A 16,810-nucleotide genomic window follows, 5' to 3' on the forward strand; every position below is an offset into this window, starting at 1 on the left:
CATCGTAAGTTTGTTCCATTATCGTATCAGTACACATATGGTAGAATAAAATTAGCTACATCTTATAGAAGAAACGGTCATAATAGATTGTGATAGACACTCCAGTCTTCTTAAATAACGATTGTTGTCAGCTGTTTATTCTACTTTTGAAACTTCTATAATCTAAAAGTTTGTGGCGTAGGAAAGTAATAATTTTCTCAGTTAAGATAAACATGTCTTGAATATATACATAGAGCTGATAAGTAGCAATAAAATAGCCCTCTTACTGATTGTTTGGGTATTTTACCATAAACTGGACCTTTCTTTCCATTTATAGGAAGCACTCTGGAAAATAATTATGTCGTCCATTTTATTTCCCAATAAACTGTGTGAGCAGTTTATTCTCATATTCTCTCATGTTGAACCTTACAGAAATATAAATCCATTGACTTCTACAATGTTATTCTTATCTACTCAACAATAAGTGATAACGGATTAAGACCAACAGTTGAACTCTACCTTTATCTCCCCTGCAGATTTATTTGATTTTATGTATTCCATAATCACATACTTGGCCACCAGTTACTGAACAGATCCCTGGCTCATTAAACATGCTAGAAAACTACTGAAGAGTCTGATATTCCACATTCACTTATATTGGATGTCTTAAGCTGTCTAACTGGAACTGCATCTCATTCATCTCCTAAGAGTAAACACACACACCTAGACAATAAAACTGTGGGAAAAATGCTTCACCATTGTTGCACTTGAACGGATACAAAACTTTCTATGGTGTCATGGCTCATGTCCAGATTTCAAAATAACCCTTAATATGGCACATTAAACTAGGTGACAGAATGCGCATCTATGAACAACTCTGCAAAAAGGGAGTCTAATTTAATCCTAGCCCATTTTAGACCTGGCTGGTCCGAAATGTTTAATCTTACTAATAGTATGTGAAGCTGTTGATTTTCAGTTACGCTTTAGCGGTAATGCCTTCTGTCTCGATGACTGGACTATTTACCAGCAATTTCTATTATAAGAGTACTGCAATGTTGCAGCACAGATAAAATTAAAAGGAACCTTTAATTCACACCTTTCCTCTCCCCCAACCCCCCTTTCTGGAGGGTAACACAGAGGCTGCATCAGTGTTTCTAACCATTCAGGTAGTAGAAGGTGACCTAGCTCACTGCATATGCATACAGAATAGGGTTAAAAGAGATTAGCAGAAAGCTTACATTTTTCGCTTCTATTATCTTAAATTTAGATCTAAAGATTAAAACCAGCTTTGAATTATACTGGGGAACTCCAATTTAAATATTTTAATTGCTTTAAACACAATGGTAAGTGTATCACTCTTTTCCTGTATGTATAAATATACATATATACATATATATAAAAAAATAGAGAAGTCCTTGTTTATTCACATGAGATTTAGTAGATTGCACATATACATACATGGCCAGTGTGCTCACAACCTCCTCAACTTGCAGATCCGCATCGAGGGATAAATATGTTGCTTAACTCTCTAGTCATGTTCATTTAATGAACTTTATGTTGCGGTTGCCAATAAGGACATCAAAGGAGCCCAACTTCAGATGCAGCAAATAAGAGCATGTGGCACAGTTCAACTGCTACCTAAACGGGATCTGAACTTGGGAGTGTAGGAACTGGCAGTCCTCTGAATGGTATGATTTCTTACAGATGGGAGGGCGCACAGGGCACGCCACTGCTGTCTGGCACAGGTAGTTACTTTCTCTGGAAAAATAGGGAGGAGCCACTCCATCACCCCCACTAGTTGAATTTGATCTTCTCAAACTGCTTGCGTAGCCACTTTTGAAATCGAGCCAAGATCAAATTCCCTGATGCCAGTAACATTGTTCACTTTAAGAAACCCTCTTCTTTGAAGTGCTTTCACGGCTCCTCATCTGTACTCAGAAACAGCCGGGGTTTATTCAACTGAAACTCAGGTCTTTTAGAGAGCCTTGATGGAGGGCAAAAAAAGCAACCTGAGGGATGCTGTTGCAGGACCCCAGTGGAGTGTTCCTGGTCCTCAAACTCTAAGCAGCAGCACCTATTTGTGTTAGCTGCATGCGGAAATGTTTTGCTCCTGCTGATGTTTCTCAGGTTAACATGAATAGTTTGAGTAGTTATGCATATTTATCTCAGCCTTGGAAGGCTGAAGTAAAAGTTTAGAGATCTGTGTTCAAAATCACGCCACCTACATTTTACTGTAGTGAACAACAAGAATTCAAGACAGGAAAACAAGCAAAAGAGAAACAATATATGGGAAATAATATTTTACTTACCTTGGAGGAAAAAATCCTCAAAAAATGGCCCTTGCCCTTCCTGACCCCTAAAAAAAAGCAGCTGAGGAAAAGCCAAATAAAACAGAACACGAACTGTAGAAAGGATGGCAAGCAGTATTTTGAAAAACTGATTTATTTGGTTTGAATTTTTAAAATGTGCTGTGTTAAAATCTGGTAGCTTTAGAAATCAAAGCTCTCTTGAGGCATTTTATAGGCTCTACAGAGAGTCCCTGTGCAAACCATGCAGTTCAGCCAGCTATAATCTTTTTTTTTTGAAAATGGTTTATTCCTTAGCAAGTTTTCCTTCCATATTTGATAGCAAAATCAAGAGAGATGATAAAGATGAAACATTTTTTCTTGATAAATATTATTAGTCTCCATGAGAGTGCAAAACTTTCCCTATGTTCTTTTCCATTTTCCCACAGTTTGAAGAAAAATTTTTACACACAGATACAATGTTGCTAATGAGAAGGTCATTTCAATCTGCTACTCCTTGAGTTTTTGAGCTGCTCAGGAGGCCTTTTTATTGGCACTCTACAGAAGGATAATAATGTTCATTTTTGCATCAAGCTGGAAATAGCTGGCAGTAAACACGTCCTTAATTGAAGCTTCCTGTTGTGTGACTACCATAAAGTCTTACATAATCCTGTATAGATATTTTTGTATCTCATAGTTTCTGTCCACTGGGGACTCTGATTTATTTTTTTTACATCATGAAAGAGAATGGTAATTGTTTCACTTCAAGATAGGCAAAATTAATATTTGCAGGGAGATGGAAGTAGCTATGTGAGGGTTTTCAAAAATGTAGTTACACAGATGGTGAGAAGATTCACATTTACTTAAGTTAAAGAGTTATTTTGTCCTAACAGGCATGACAAAACCTGTCTTCATTCCTTTCTATTCAGCTCAGCAAGTACTTCTGTGCTCCAGTAGTTAATCAGTTACCAGATTCCACAGCTTTTGTTTTCACACTGTTTAATTTTTCTTCTTTGACACACAACCTGTGAATGGATTCAATTGCAGACACAGGTACAACTTTCAGGTCTGCCTACTCTTTATGATTCGGACTGCTTTTTCTTACCATTGCCACCACCGTTACTCATTCTGAACAGGTAAATTTCTAATAAGTATATAGAGAGAAAGCAGTAAGAATGACAAGTACGTTTCCTACCTTACCATGAAGCCAATTCTGAATATGTAAATCTAGGTTTAATTAACTCACTCCATAAAACTGAACAATTTAAAAAGTTAGTCTGGCAAGAATTAGTAACCACACATCTTACTGTAATGGCACTATGCCTTGTCACGATGGTGCTGTTATGAGACAGGCATTATAAAAACACTGTATAAAGGAGCAGACCAATAGGCAATGCTTAAGTGACCTGCTCAAAATACTAAATCATTGGCAGTGGAGTTTCTGTCTCTCACTCCCGTGCTTAGTTCATTGAACTGTCTCTCTAGTAAATACTCTTTCAGGCAGAGCAGATGATGTTGAGCTGCACACAGAAGGGTCAAAAAGCTGCACTCACAAAAATCCTGTCAACAAGCGCCACAGAGACTGGCAGTACTCAGACACGTTAAGGAGATAGCCATTATACCACTTCAAGCATAAGAGAAATTTTTGCTTAAGGTTATCTTAAATTAATTTTAAAGAAAGACTTTCAAAACTCACCCTTCTGTTTGAATTGTGAAAAGTTCTGTTCTTGATCGGGGTGATAAATATTTACTATTGACTTCCCCTCCGGCTATAAACCTCAAGTGTAAGTAAGAGGAGGAAGCCACTGTGGACCACACTAGAGAATGCCGAGAGGAGATCTGCTGCACCTAAGATATATACAATGTGCAATGGATAACCTAATATGCCTTTCATTTAACTGGCTGGGCAGGTTTCTGCATTCTGGAGAGCATGGAATCATACCAGAATTTGTTGGCATAACAGGCCCGTCAGACCGGTTCTCGGGGCGCCCAGGAACCTGCCCAACCAGTCTGCATCAAAGGCCGGCCCAACATGCTGCAGCTCAGCTCAGCTCAGGGAGGCTTCATACACGGTGAATTATTCACGCCTCTGTCAACTCCCAACATACTACTCAGAGAGAATGATGTAGCCTCCAGCAAAATAATTTACTGAGGGGTGGGGGAGTGATACATCCTTGTTAAGTGTAGCAAGATCTTATTGTTATAAATTTTCTTTCATTTTATATGCAGATGCACTGGGCTAGAGGTCTTGCCCAGCATAAGTACAAAGAGAAACAGGAAAGAAAATACCTTTTTTCTGTAACACTAACCGTACAGACATTATAATCAAATAACATAAAATATTTAGTGTGACCCACTAAAAAAAACCCCAAATTATGCTCTAATTCAGATTTATTTCCAGTCCTGCTCTAAGTGTTTAAGTATACCTACCATAGGTACAGGATTCAGCATAGCTTTGTTACATGTGGGAGACAGGACACAAGGAGCTTGCATATGGAATATCTGCCTTGTGACTTTGGTGGAGCCCTAGGTCAGTGCAAGCTCACCCTGAACTACTGCACAGGATATTTCAAGGTGAAACAGGTCAGACAAAATGGAGTGTATGGAACATGCTTCCATAACCGTGAAGAACTACTTGTGAGGCAACACCCTGTTTCTCCGAAGGATCAGCAGCTGCCCTGTTCCAATAGCACATGGGCTGCAGCAGTGACTGTGCTGCTTCTTGTTCATGGCTGGGGGGCAAGAATACTTGCAGTCCTGCATATAGCATAGTTATTCAAGCTGTAGGCAGAGATCAAGATATGCCCCGACAGAAACCTGCATCTGTGTAAACTTATTACTTTTTGTTTTCAAATACAAATATAGACCATAATTTTCAGATCTCCTGCTGTGATTGTCAGCGATGTTGACTAAAATCAGTAGGAGCTGTAGAAGTTTAACACTTCTGGAAATGTGATCATGGGTACATACAATCAGTCTGCTAAACCGATGCTTGGGCAGGTTCCTTTATTTTTTATTTAGGCACCTAAATTTAAACACTCAGGCTTGAAAAAATTTGCTCTATTGAATGTTGTTCAGAGTCTCTGAGTAACTGTAGAAGCATGTGTTTTTTCATAAAATGATCCCACATTCATATAATTTGTCATTTTTCAGATCTTTTCTTACCCGTTTTAAGAATAGTTACTAGACAACTAGTAACTAGAGGTCAGAGCAGGAAGTTACCATCAAATTCAACCAATGTTGTGCAACATGGGCAGTTTTTTCATCATTGACCAGAATATGTAAAAGAAGAAATGCTGGTATTTGAATACACTCAGATTATTTTACTACAGGAAAGTAACCCTTCCTATAAGACTACATCTTATGACAGCCTTGAAAGGAAGGCTTATTTCTGAAGAAGGCGAATGGATTACTAAACTGAGCTGAAATGACAGATGTATGCTGTTTGTGCTTGCAGTCACACCACCTTAGGCTATGATTTCATACAGTTAAGCAGGGCTGGGCTTGGTCAGTACTTGGATAAGAGATTTACAAAAAGTCCGCTGCAGGAAGTGGTTTTGGTGATTCAGTAGGCTATACTGAATAATTGGGCATCAGTGCCAAATGTGATGGAGACATTGGGTTCTGGATATGCCACAGTCTTGGTGCCACATAAAATTGAAGTTTTTAAAGATTCCAAGGCCCTTTCCACAAGCACTACATCTTGAACTGTAAATCCCCGTCCAATGTGAATGTACTATGTCTGCTTACAATTTGTTTTTATGAGTGTCGCATAATTAGATAAACTACATAACTGATTAACACAGGTAAATTATCACCCAAAATAGCTGTTAGACTATACAGCATGGAAAAAGTTCTGCTTGCATCATGCACTTAATGAGGGCTGGTGTTCTTCAAAGCTGGTCTACTCCTTCCAGCTGTCAGCTGATCTCATAAAAAATACTGTCTGAAATTTTACGTCCTGCATCCTGAGCTCACCATGGCAACACCAGGGCTGAGGAAAGAACATTTTGACCATTTTCTAAATGGTTAGAATAAATGCTGGCTTTCTTGATACCTTTTCTCCAGATTAAACCTGGAGCCTTATAGAGAATGTGATGGTGGGCCTTTAAAAGACTTGCCATCTAACTGTTTACTGGAGTCTGAAGAGTATAGACCCAGATAAAACGGGTCTTTGCTGTGTCTTCCTCTGACTTGGTAGCTTAAAGAAGAGTTTGAACACCTTTTCTCCTCCCCAGCCTCTTGCTCCCCCAAACCAAAACCACTGTGTACACACCTTACAGATTCAGTAGGGACTTCTCATCAGTAGGGGCTTCTCATATAGGGTTGCTGACAGGGTTGAGACCTTAAATTAGGCCTTTTATTCACTTCCACAGGTTACAGAAATTAAATTTTTCATAAGTAAAAAAGCAAAGGTATAGAATGAAAAAGTCATTGTATGTATCAATACATTATTGGATAAACATCACTTGACTGTTGTTCTCAGCCTTGTAACTCATGACAGTTCTAAAAATACATGTACCACAAAAATAAATACTGTAGTATCAGACTTGCTTGGAATTCTCTGAGAGAGAGATTGCTTCCTCCTAAAGAAGGCAGTATAATTACCTGAAGTTCTGAATCCTCTCTTACTTCAAATATAATTTGCAATAAAGGGGTCTTACAGATGAATGCTCTTTCAAATCAAACTTACTATTAAATACTTTTCCAATTGAGAATAAATTATAAGATGTTTGTCATCTCCAGCTTTGGTCAAAAGTCTCATAATGTTTATCTGTGAACTCTTCCAATTTACACAATGATCACATAAAATCTTCTTCAGGAGAAGACGCTCAGAGAGGTGCAATTCTGAAAACTAAGACAATTTAAATGATGCAGGCTTCAACTTGTTCTTATAGTGAAGGTATGCACAAACATTCATGTCTACAAGTATTCATTACAGAGAGTTTACAACATACCTCCCCGTAGCTATCAAAAGCTGCTCAGTACTTTCACAAACAAATTCAGATAGCACACATGCCCCCACCCCCCTATCAGAATTAGATAATATATCTCTCCTCTTGTCTGGTTGTGTAGCAGTGTAAGGACAGGGAGACTGTTAATTCATAAAGGGCATATTGAAAAATAGGTCAAGTCCTACCCTGGATAGGGAAGGGAGGTAGCAGCAGTTAATTTCTGACCTAGAGGCTAGCTAGAGAAAAATTCCTCCAAGTGAGCCAAAGGATGCAACATAAAGCATTTTTTGATGCTTTTCTGAGCAAGAACAGGTTTAGAATTTGTTGCAACTAATTTGCTGATGACGACAATTTCTCATATACCCCAGGTGAGACAGCAGGGCTGGGCATTGGCAAGATATCAAAAAAAAAAAAAAAATTGCAAGAGAACTATCACTACAAGAGTAAGCTTGATATTAAAACTTGGCTATTTTTCTCTGGGAGGAAAAAGCCTTGAAAAATTATTCTTCTTGGTGTCAGTCTCTCTCTTTCTCCACAGTTCTCAAGACTGTCTTTAACAGTTGATCCAGTTCAGTAATTCAAGAAGGGAAATCAGTTTTGTAAACTTTTGAGTGTAGAGAGGTCTCACTATGGGCTGTAATGCTGCAGGAATGTTGTGAGGAAATGTAAGAGAAGAATTAATGCCTAGGAAATTCCAACATTCCCTTCTGCTCTCGGAAAGGAGGAGGGAAAGAAAGGAAATGCAAACAGAACGTAGCTGAAGCACCTCAGACCATTATACTGGAATGAGATTGCACAAATGGTTGGAACCTCCATTTTTGCCTAATTCAAAGAAGTCCTCCCTACAAATAGTCCTTTCCAGCACTCTTTTATATAGTGAATGGTTATTACTTATTTCAGAAAAGACTGCCACAGACTAAAGTATCAACATCCCTTGCATTGGATGTTCTTGTCTATTGTCTGTATTTGACCAGATTTGAATTATTATTATGAAGCATTGCGCTTATCCTCTTACAGACATTTAGCAATACTTTGACTTTTTTGTGGAGATTAATCTTTACGGAAGAGTGAGTGTTTGCTATAAAGAGAGGTATAAAGCAGGAACCAGAAGTGACATTGCTGTAATTGGGGGTCTGAATAGTAAATATTTTTCTGTTATTTGTCTTCTTTTTCAGATGATACTGTATTAAGCAACAGGCTTCCTATGTGGAGACATGGAAGCATGAGATACCAGGGACCTCACAGTTATGTTTTCCCATGCTGAAATTAGATATTTTATTTCTCCATTTTGTCTTCCATGTTTTGAGTTTTTTTAAACATGAGAACTACTTTCCCATCTCGTGGTGATTTAGCTTGTACGTACAGCCTCTTCTGCAGTCCTTTGTCAAAGACCTTGGAAAATCCAAGTAAATTATCTACTACCCATTTATGTGCTGGTTTACTAATGCAACAGATAGTTTTATGAAGGACTACAGTTTTCTATTGCAGGAGACTTACTGAAATGTTCTTAGCATACTAAGTTTCTCTTTGTGTTTCATATTGCTAAATGTAGCAATAGTTTAAACCAAGCTGTTACTGAAGAAAGACTCACTGAAATTTTCCAAGATTACTCACTAGGTCTATTTTTTAAAAAAAGGGTATGCATTTGTGGCTTTTTGGTTCTTTGAGTATTAGTGAGCAAATAGATATTTGGTTTGAAACGTGATGTTAACGAGAAGCTATCTTTTGTTAGAAACTTAAAATGCCACTTTGTTATTAAACAGCTTCAGAATTAGAACATCAAGAGAAACCCAGCCACTCTTACATTCTGTTACTTCATTCAGCAGTTTTTTGTTGCAGCATTTTCTCTTCCAATACCTAAAGCTTTGTTGGCCTCTCATATTTCTTGTACTTAGAAACAGCAAGAGCAGGAGAATATTGGGAAAATACTAGATGGAAGTAAATATAGGTTCCAACTTTTCAAAAGAAAAGCAGACTTTTGCAAGTAATGTATTTCAGGTAAAATTCTGAACCTCTGAAGTTAGAAGGAGCTTTGCTAATGACTTTACTGAAGCCAGATTTTTAATCCTCTTATACTACCTTTCTTGTATGATATAATAATCAAACAATCTTCTGAAAAAATTACCGTTCCAGTATATGTTTCTGGCTTGAGCTGCTAAAGGAGCTGCTTGCTTTTTGAAGCAAGGGGGAAAGATAAACCTGAGCAGACGTTTCCCCTCTGGTGCTAGTTCAGTACACAGAATACAGGACCACGTTTTATTGTAACCCGAGAATCCCTGCCAGGCCTTGCATGATAGAACCAGCGAATCAAGACACAGACCCATCAAGCCCCCAGCCTTGACCTTCAGCCTGTCACTTGAACTGTAAGAATGCTTGTATCAGTTCAGCACATCATCCAGCAGATCAGTAGCTGGCTGTAATCCAGTGACCATCTACCTCTGGTGAATTTGGTTCTGTGGGAAAAGTCTAGTACCTTCCTGTTGCAATAAGCAGGAAAGCACACTGCTTAACAATGCCTCGTGCTCAGATAAACCCATTAAGTGGCAGACTCGCCAGCTGCACTGTAGGGTTTTTCCATCAGGCCTCTTGCCTGCCAAGTAGCACCATGTGTCAGATATGTCCTTTTGTCTTGAAATGGGGTGAAGTACTGTGTTGCATGTCAGAAAATAGGAATCATAAGAACATTTTTAATGAAATGCACTTCATCATATTTAGTTCTTTTGCATCCTTAGGGACAGCTAAAGCTAAATGACAGTAATTTCTCAAGGGCTGCTAATGTATATCTAGAATATATAGAATAAGACCAGTCTTGCTTCATCAGTCTATCTCCAAAATAGCTTCTTTATCTGCTTTGCAAACTACCGTGTATTGAAATTACAAGGTGCTATGAGAAGGGATGCTGTATCTGAAGTTAACTGCTGTTGTTTCAAAAGCAGTCACTCTCAGAACAAACAAGTAACCTATAGAAAACCCAGGGAAACTGGTGTTCATATAGCTCTTATGTCTGATTCCTTAACAATGTTCTGTGTTTCTTATGGATATCCATAATTTGAAAGAAATTGGTTCTTTTCTCATATTCCTTTTAGTTACTCTTTGTATGAAGAGAAAAGGACCCCTGACTTTTGAGGGCCTTTTTTTGGTCTTATTTGTCATTGTTTCTTATATTAAATTCAATTTTGTGACCTCTAACAGTCCCCGCTTATGTGTCTGAGCAGTTATTTATGTCTTGGCTTAATCACACTGAACTAAATTAATTTCTGTTGCAATTAATGTAACTAACAGGGATATGAATTGGGCCTACTTGTTTCATCTGATCTCCTCTCTCACTCTCATTTCTTCAGATTCTGTCATCCATGGTCAGTTTTGTATATTCAGCAACTACAACAGAGTCGTATCTTCATTGCTTAACCTGCTGTCATCTCTCCCAGGACTTTAAAAGGAAAAAGTTTACATTAGTGTGGCAGCATTATTGAAATGGGATGAACAGAGGAGCTTGTTTTTATGCCTCATCCAATATTTCTTCTTTATCCTGTTTAAAATATAGATTATCTACCTTCTGAGCAATCCCAGGATGAAGTAGCTTCTGGTAGAGGGAGGGAAAGAGCAGTGGGAGGTGGTAGAAGGTGTGGTAGTGCCTTTCCCCAGCACAGCTTTCTGCAGAGCTTCTGACCACCTTCCTCTGAGACACCCAGCTGGAGCCCTGACTGTCATGAATGGCAAAGAGGTTGTCGCTCCCCTTCTTGATTTACCCAGTAGCCAAATTTGCCATTGCCTCCCAATTGTGCCAATGAAAGTGTTTGTGGGTTTTCTTGGTGAAGGGCTTCAGTGAAATAATCTGGTTAAAAATTCCATACTTTAACAAAAGCAACTTTTAAACCAAAATTATTAAATTAATATAATAGCTTAGCCCACAAACCCTGTATTAGGGTAGCTGAAGTACTGGCAAATCTTGGCAGGGCAGACAAAAGCGATGGTCCCACAGGATTGTTTTTTAAACAAAACCTATGTGTCATTTTAAAGCAAAGCCATCAGTGGTAGCATGTCTGAGGGGACACATGCTTAGACCTTTTCAATATATGAAAGGGATCAAACTTTTGGGAAACAAGCACATGCACAGTAACCAGAATCTTATTTAATATGATATGAATACTGTTCAGGCCTTAATTTCATGAGGAAACTGTATAATGTAACTTACAGCTACAATGTAAGTGCATTACTGAACTAATTCTCAAAATGACACAATGCATTTTCCTCATTCCCAACTTGTTTATCACTAAAGAGATGGGATCAACTAAAAAAACCCAAACACTGAAAAGGTAATTGTGATTTAACAATGTCTTTTGTGTTAGATTTATTTTCCTCCCTCAGGAAAGCTGTATAGCTAAAACATAAACTCTCCATCTGCACAGGAAAGATTTAAACTTTGAAGTGATTCTTCATTACATGATGCCGGTCAAGTTTTTTCTGCACTGTGATTACTGTGCTGTGCATAACACCACAGTATTTTCAATGCTCTAGTGATCAAAAAAAGAAGTACAATACAGACACAATGTAAGTATTGTTGTTTCCATAAGTACTTATGAGCTTCTGAAAATTCCAAGGGATGTGGGAATTTGCCTGAAGGAAAGCGTGTGTTTTCTGGTACTTCCATAAGATCCTGGCAGAAAGCAGTTGTGTCAGGACTGACGGCTCAGGTCGCCTTTATCCAAGCCTCCAACAGAGGCAAGACAGAATCCAGCTGATAACTCATCAGGATTCTGAGTCATTCTGTCTGAAAAAACAGATACTACAGGATTTCAGTGTAGAGGGGCTTTTTAAATGATTCAGTTAAGCTAGACCAAATTCATTTGCAGCCACTTACGTTGATTTCCATTCCTAAGAGGCTAAACTAAGCCAGGAAGTCTAGTTTGAATGTGAACTTCAGTGATCAGACAACTTTTTGGATTTGCTCAATGCAAGCAGTTTAAAATCTCACCTTTCATAAGTGTGTCTGACATAGGAAGACTAGAGAGAAGTAAGCTAAGGCGTGAATTTACAGGGCTGTAGCTACTTTGCCTTAGTCCATTCTGAACTAACACTTGTAATAAGTGTAAGTGTATCCTAATTCCAAAGTGGACTAACTAGTGCGCTCTGATGGCATTCCCTAGTCCACTTGGCATTGGTTACCTTGTATAGCTGAGACCTAAGTTAATCTATTGAAACCTGCTCATATCCCATTTGTGAGATTCATTTGTATTCTTCCGTGGTTAGCACAAAGTGGGCAGAAGTGTCAGCAAGCCTGACCTGGCACATCTCTTCTAAAACTGGTGCTTGTACAGATAAAGTGTGTAAATGAATTGGGTGCTATGTAATTCAGAGGGACTTTCCTATCATCCCTTGTGCAAGTTCTCCCAGTATTTTCTTCTTTAGGAAATAAATCATACTTTAACAGATGCTTTTTTGAAAGCAAAATAATTGGAATTTGTTCTAGGGTAATAAAAATGGATCTGCTTGTACAGTGTGGAGGCCTTAAGTGTTTCTATCTGCAAATCAGCAACATGGTTTTCTTTTTATGTAAGCATCTAGAAATGCAAAATCAGAACATGCTGGTGAAGCCATTCTTTCTTTGGCCCAACACTGAGAAAAATAACCCTGATGCACCCTCTAGAATTAACAAAACCACATTTATAAGTAAAAAAAAAAAAACCCTTGACAATCTATTTCTAGCCAAAACTAACTGGGTAACCATCACTGTCCTTACCGGGCACAAACACAGACTCTCCACCTACCTTCTTATAACTGGGCTGACTCATACGTAGTCAGGACCAGACAGTATGTTCTATAAAATGGTAGCCAATCGGAACCTAAAAGACAGCAAAGAATACTGTCTAACAAACCTCTTTTGAATTCAGTAAATGAGCTAAATGAAAATCTGAGAGAACACCTTCCCCCACCCCAGGCAATTTGAAGTACATATGGTATATATGTATATGTATATGTATATGTATATGTATATGTATATGTAACTCCAGTCATATATTTTTTCTGACACTCATGTCTGTAGTTCAATCCTGGCTCATATTCAAGCAAATACTGGAATATGATCAGTTCTAAGAACAAATATTAGGGACTTATATTTGACTTATGCTTTAAAAGGCACCGAAACAAAAGCATAAAGTGTTAAACCATATCTGAGGTATTGATCTAGGCTCTGCTGCCATTTAAGCAGACTTTCTCATTAAGGTACAAGATATTTCACTAATGAAGTGCATAAAATTATTTTCCAGACTGAAATGAATGATCTCAGTGTGAGGGAAGAATTTGTTGTGTTGTGCTTTCTCCTTTCATTGATTTGTTGCTCTTCAGATTTTGTGGTTTAGGATTCTTCAGAGAATTGTCTCTATTTTTTCCATGAGGGCACACAGAACTAAGGGACAAAATGAGTTCCCCTGTTTTATAAACTGAGCCAGCAAGGATCTTGCTGCCTAAACACCTGTGCTGGAAGGGGCAGGGAGTGCTTGTTGTCCATGCCGAAAATTGCTGCCTCCCCTGTGCAGCCAGATACCTAGCTACTCCTCAGTAAAGGGCCAACAAAATGGATGGATGGTGGCTATTTTGGGGTGAGAGCAGAGGAGAGGGAGGGGTTATATCTCCTTGAAGGAGTAATCTACTACTTCCACTTTCTTCACTACAGCAGCAGGGGTTAAACCCTCACCTCTTGAGTTGTGTCAACACATGTGAGTTACTTTATCCTCTTTTTTAGGCTGCCAAGATACAGTCCTCCCTACATGCTGAGAAGCCTGGGACAGCCCAGTGTCAGCAATGCTGGTTTCTAAGAATTCTGCACACTTATATACTTACTGCTTGGATGATATCTTTGTTGTTTTTCCAATCATGTCTGCCTCTTACATTTTAAACACAAAGCAATGCAAGGATTAATGCAAGTGGAATGTGCATACTGGAACATGGCCTGTTTGTTACAGGAAACTATTGTCACGCGTTACTGACAATCTGACATAGGCTCGATTGTCTGAATTGCAGTGTAAAACGGGAAACTTACCTTTGAGGAAATATAAACCATTTATCAATGGCTAATCTCCAGGTTGTTTTCTTAATGTCAGCGAGAAATAATAATTCAGTGACAGAGAGAAGTTGGTTTTTTTGTCATAGGTAGTCTACCTGGGTCACCAGCAATACCAGGTGGATTCTCTTCAGAAAATATTTTTTTTTCTTTTTTGCATTTTTTGCAATGCTAGGGCAGAGGAATAGCGCCAAAAAAGACATTCTGGTCTTGGTAAATTTCATGGCACAATGGGGTTGATTTCAACTGGTACTGGAATTGGTTTAAAAACTGAAAACAGCCACTTTGGTTTTACTTCCTTTTTGGAAGTTTCTAGGCCATGTTTGGCCCATTTCTGAGCTGTGAAAGAAAGTGAAAGCTCAAGCGTGTCCAGGCTCCCCACCACCTTGTTGGCTTAAAAACTAGGCAGGATCCAGCCCAGCCTTTGTAATTTAGATCAAAATACCTTTTTAACATAAAAAGAAGTTTATTTGGGTGACAAAAGTTAGTGCATTGAATTGCCTTGCAAAGTTTCTTTTAAGGGACACCAGAATTACTGAGAATTCAAATAATATTTAGCCTCAGTAAAACTGTGTGAGTTTCTGTCTGCCACAAGCATGACATAAGGGTTATACTGAGCCCTTGGGGGTGAGGGATATCAGGAGTGATAAGGGCAGGAAAGCTGGACAGGGCACTACCTTTTGTTTTGCTTCAGGCTGATGACAGCCCTATTGCATTGCTGCTTGGAGGCTTGGCATTCTCTCTTTTTCATCGGGCCTAATGAAATAGGCCACCTCTTCTTCTGGATGCATATGTATGTGTTGTAGGAACAGAGGGAGCATAGACAGTGCTGAAAATCCCACTGGGGATCACAGAGCACACTCCAAAGCACTTGGCTGATGAGCTGCAGCCTGTAGAGGAGCACCGTGTGCATAGCTGTTGACAAGTGCTGTTGAGTCCAGGGTTGGAGAAGGCAGCAGCTGACACCAGTGGTAGCATTCAGGGTGTGTGAATAGGAAGGAGGGCATGGAAACAGAAGGGATGGCAGCTATCGCAGCAGCTGAAGTATGAAGCGGGGTGCAGGAAGGGGAAAGGAATTGGGACAAGAACACAGACAATTGGATTTGAGTTTGAAAGTTTTCTTCTCGTGAAAGTAAATGCTTGCTGCACCTAAATATACTCACTCTCAGGGGCATTTATACTTTTATCCAACTCCTTATGAAGCAGTTCACCCGTACTGGTCAGAAGCAACCTGCATATTAATTTTCTAAAGAGAAATTAATCTTGTTTCTGTGTAGGAAGTGATTAGCACCTTTGCTAAGCATATTGCAATCCTTAGAGAAACCAACATCTGAAAAACAGTAGGATGAATGTTTCCAATCAGCGTTTTCAGCAGTATCAATCAAGCAGCATGCTTAAGAAATCAGGAAAACATCTTTATCTAAGGAACTTTTTTCCCGTTTCTGTTCTGGTTCAGATTTTCCTCTGATTCAGCTCCAGAATAATCACCTTATGGCAATTGTTAGGAAGGTTGGAAAAGTTAAACCAGGGTGAATATGGCCCTTTTGTTTGTGCTATCTGTACTTTTTGTACTCTAAAGCTCAGGGTGACACTTGATATTGTACTTAGTCAAAGCCTTTCAAGCAGTGCTCTCTGTATCAGATTAATGATGCTCTGAGTTACACAGGCAGCAAATCAACCAAATCAATACACATACAATAGTTCAGGTGGCTTTTTGTCAAAAGAATGAAGGACTTGCTGTGACAACAACACCGGAAAGATAGAAATATGTGGGCAGATGGCAGTAGGGCCTCGTCCGGACAAGTGAACAGCCTGAACTAGTGTCATCTCACCTGGCATATGACCCAAGAGAATTTGGCTCTGAGTTCATTCCTCCCTTTTGCATGGCCCTTTGTTCATTGTCTTTCAGCAGTGACTGATGTTTGAAATCCATATGCTACTGCTGGGTGCAGAGCTCTAGCACTAGAGGAAAGCAACCTGAGCTTTTGAGACACTTCAAAAGCAAAAGGACATAATATGTGTCTTGGGATGTCCATTTAGGCTGGTCTTTTTGTAAAGTTTTGGCCCTGAGAACATGGCAGTTGCCTAATTTTGAGCAGCCATTACCTTACCTTTATTTTGAGGGGTCACTCAGCTCAGCTGGGACCCCTGCACTTCCATCAAGGAGGCTAGCCATTTCAATACCTAAATACAAATTGATGTGTGAAATACTTTTCAAAAAAATCCTGATGTTAAGAGAAAAAAAGAGATAAAACTACCCATACTTATGTAAATGTTTAAGTCAGAACAGGAGGAAGGACTCTGTTGGTAGCCTGAAGAGTTTGCCTCTGCAGGGTCAGACTACAAGCCTTCCAAAGAAATTCCAGTGACCTTGTTACAAATGCTAAATTATCTTTTCTGTTTCTTTTCTTATTTCTTTTTATTAGGGTAGGGTATGCAGGAAGATCTTTTATTAGTAGGGTATGCAGGAAGATCAAAAGACATATAAGCACCATGAAAGAAAGCTAGGAAAATATGCTAGTGCAGAGAAC

At 38.9% G+C, this 16,810-nt stretch overlaps 1 protein-coding gene across 2 annotated transcripts in view; it reads right to left on the reverse strand.

Annotated features, from left to right (window-relative positions):
• Positions 1-4,070, reverse strand: part of RBBP8 (RB binding protein 8, endonuclease) — a 44,095-nt gene extending 40,025 nt beyond the window's left edge. Inside the window, exons 1-2 of one of the 2 annotated variants that reach the window (XM_074820855.1) lie at positions 3,961-4,057; positions 2,289-2,349 (exon numbers count right to left, since the gene is read on the reverse strand). The gene's annotated coding sequence lies outside the window, so the exon portion shown is untranslated. Of the gene's footprint in view, positions 1-2,288; positions 2,350-3,960 lie in introns of both variants that reach the window. The other variant, XM_074820885.1, reaches the window with a different exon arrangement.
• Between the last annotated feature and the right edge of the window lie 12,740 nt (positions 4,071-16,810).

The sequence above is a fragment of the Strix aluco genome, chromosome 1 (genome assembly GCF_031877795.1).
Source record: "Strix aluco isolate bStrAlu1 chromosome 1, bStrAlu1.hap1, whole genome shotgun sequence".
NCBI lineage: Eukaryota > Metazoa > Chordata > Aves > Strigiformes > Strigidae > Strix > Strix aluco.